Raw genomic sequence first — 3,444 nt, 5'->3', positions numbered from 1 at the left:
ATTACCAATCATGTGAAAGAATATGTTTTGACTAATACATGATGATACAAATTTTGCCGGGAAACCGCCTACTAATTGATATATTTGGTAAATTAGTTTATCTATTGGTCTGTGAGAGATAAACGCACGTGTCGCTCACGTGTGCGTATAGTCCCATATATATCTTTCTGTGTAACGTGCTTGTAACTTTGCCAAGATTTGACCAAATTTCTTATCATTTTGATGATTCCAGAACCTTGCAGTACACACCAATACTTACATGCTAGATGATCAACCTTTTCTGATCGATTTCACAACATTTCTTTCACAATGCAATCGCATGACCATAACTGGGGGGTGTTTCACAAAGATCCTAAGTTGAACTTAAAAATTATGGAAAGCCGTTAGCATCCTTGAAAATATTTTCTAAAGGTTATTTTAAAAGGCATAAAATATTGATTCTAATCATTCATATTTTCTATTACCATGGGAGATTTCATGTTCTTGATGTGGAATTTATGAAAAGTCTAAAATACTTGAATTTTCGCTTTTTAATATTTTTCATTACAAGGCTACAAATGGCTCTCCATAATAATCAAGTCCAACTTAGAGTTAAGTTCGACTTAGAATCTTTGTGAAACACCCCCCCCCCCCCCCCCCCCCCCCCCCCGGTCTTTATCTTTAAATCAGATAATATCTGAAATTTTATCCCACCGCCTTCATTTTCTGTCTAATTTTAGTCAAACTTTCAGCAGTAGGCTTCTTTGAATTTGTTGCTTTCCACTATTAAGTAGTTTGCAATCAAGGTTATATTTATCTTTAACCAATGTCTTGTTCTAATTTCATTTTCTATGAATCCTATGACAATTTACCCATGAGACTGGAAGTAAACAAAAAATAGTGTCTATGGCAACTACTCGCTACCTCAGTTCGTTAAAGAAAAAATGTTTCCTTCTCGTGTTTAGTGTGCAAATAGGCAAGAAATGATTGCAATATAGTGGGAAAACTTCATTCAAGGCATATTGCTTGGATTGCCTCTAAAAAAAACATCTTTGTGTGTGTCATGACTTTGGTGTCATCATTCAAAGCAACTGCCTTTTGCAGGTCTGTTTTATTGTGCAATGTACATGAAATATGGCTTTTTGTTCATTCTATCAGGATTCAACGGTATTCCTATGATAATGATAATAATAATAAAAGTGTCTAGCACACTGCCACTCCTATAGTGCTCCAGTATCATTAGATGGCTTTAGCCTGGCTGCCATTACAGCGCTCGAGCATTTTAAGGTACCGGTATTCATTTCTGCCAAGTACCTATTTACCTCACCTGGGCGAAGTGTGGCAAATGTAGATTAATGTCTTGCCAAAGGACATTAGTGCTGTGACAGGATAACTTTTGCCATGACAAAACAAATTACTACTGATCGATGTTGTCCCTTGCAGTTGCTGTTTTTTATTACTTTGCTGCAAATCTTAGTCACTGGCGAAATTTGTAAACATTTCATTCCTGCCAAAGTTTGTGGTTTACAGTGGTATATGAACTCTGATTTTTTAGACTGTTGAATGTTTAATAGACATATGTACATGCTGCTGTGTTTTTGTGTAATCATGATGAAAATAATGTCTTTGTCTAAATATAATTCTCTGCGATGTTTACATTGAATGTAATGTATAAAGTGTGTGGATAGTGAGATTTTATATCATGTATACCCGTAAAATGTGTAACACTCTGAGAATGAAAAAGTCCAGATGTGATTTGAAGAAAATTTAGGCTATAGAATTGAGATAAAGGACCAAAGAAAACTGATGTCTGTAGTATTTGTCTTTTGACAGTGTTAATATTAATACAGATAATTAATCAGAGTTGAATATAATGATGCTGATGATGAAGAAGATTAGAGAAAGCAGTCTGAGATAAAGGAAGAGAAGATTGGAGAGAGAGAGGACTGAGATAAGGCAGAGAAGATTACAGAGAGCAGTCTGAAATAAAGGAAGAGAGGATTGGAAAGAGCAAACGGAAAAAGAGCAGCATAGAGAGAGCACACTGAGATTAGGAACATTAGAGAGTAGAATAAATTAAGGAAAAGAAGATGAGAGAACAGAATGAAATAAGGGACAGAATGAGATAAGGCACAGATTAGAGAGAACAGAACGAGATAAGGGAAAATGGCAGATTAGAGAGAGCAGACTGAGATAAAGGAAAAGAAGATTGGGGAGAGATGGAGAGCAGAATGAAATATGGAACATATTAAAGGTAATACAAAGTTTTGGTATGGGGTCATGAATTTGGTTCAAATGAACATATTGGAAGCATATGTGATCCTATAATATTCAGTGATTGTTGTCGCGGTTGAAAATCGAGTCTAAAGTTATGAAATTGTAAATAATAAACTATTTATGTTGTATAGCTCCCTCTCAAGGTCAAGATCAAGATATTAATTAAGCTATAACAAAAAAATGACTAAAATTGACCGATTAGCTATTTCAGTTTGGAAATTATATATCACAACTAATATTCTGAGATTTTCATGGTCGCAGCTACCATTGAACGACCTTATGGGCTATTTGAAATTTATAACAATTTACCAGGAGCACCGGTAAATTTTTGTATTCAATTTTTATCGAAAGCAGAAGGGTTTTAGGGGCTAAATTTTCTAGTGCTTATAATACATCCACAGGGGTATCCAATTATATCAAAATTGTAAAGAATCATTATCCAGCCAATTTCAAAATTTCCCAAAACTTTGTAGTACCTTTAAAGAGAGCAGACTGAAATATGGGAAGAGAAGATAAGATAGAGAGAGCAGGATGAGATAAGGAACATATTAGAGAGCGCAGACTGAAATAAAGAGAAGATTAGTGAAAGAGAATGAGCAGACTTAGATAAGGAACAGACATAAGGCACAGGTTAGAGAGAGAGAGAGAGAGAGACCGATATAAGGAAGTGATTAGAGAGAGAGAGAGAGACCGATATAAGGAAGTGATTAGAGAGAGAGAGAGACCGATATAAGGAAGTGATTAGAGAGAGATAAGGCACAGGTTAGAGAGAGAGAGAGAGAGAGAAACCGATATAAGGAAGTGATTAGAGAGAGAGAGAGACCGATATAAGGAAGTGATTAGAGAGAGAGAGAGAGACCGATATAAGGAAGTGATTAGAGAGAGATAAGGCACAGGTTAGAGAGAGAGAGAGAGAGACCGATATAAGGAAGTGATTAGAGAGAGAGAGACCGATATAAGGAAGTGATTAGAGAGAGAGAGAGAGAGACCGATATAAGGAAGTGATTAGAAAGAGAGAGAAGAGATCAGACTGAAATATAGGAAGAGAATATTGGATAGGAAGAGAAGATTGGAGATGGAGAGCAGACTCTCTTTCTCTCTTGCTCTCTTCTCTCTAACTCTTTTCTCTCTCTCTCTCTCTTGCTCTCTCTCTCTCATCCTCTCTCTCTCTCTCTCTCTCTCTCTCTC

The sequence above is a fragment of the Strongylocentrotus purpuratus genome, unplaced genomic scaffold (genome assembly GCF_000002235.5).
Source record: "Strongylocentrotus purpuratus isolate Spur 01 unplaced genomic scaffold, Spur_5.0 spur5_scaffold_4, whole genome shotgun sequence".
Classification (NCBI taxonomy): domain Eukaryota; kingdom Metazoa; phylum Echinodermata; class Echinoidea; order Camarodonta; family Strongylocentrotidae; genus Strongylocentrotus; species Strongylocentrotus purpuratus.
The sequence above is the reverse complement of the archived record's forward strand: the minus strand, read 5'-3'. Positions refer to the sequence as shown.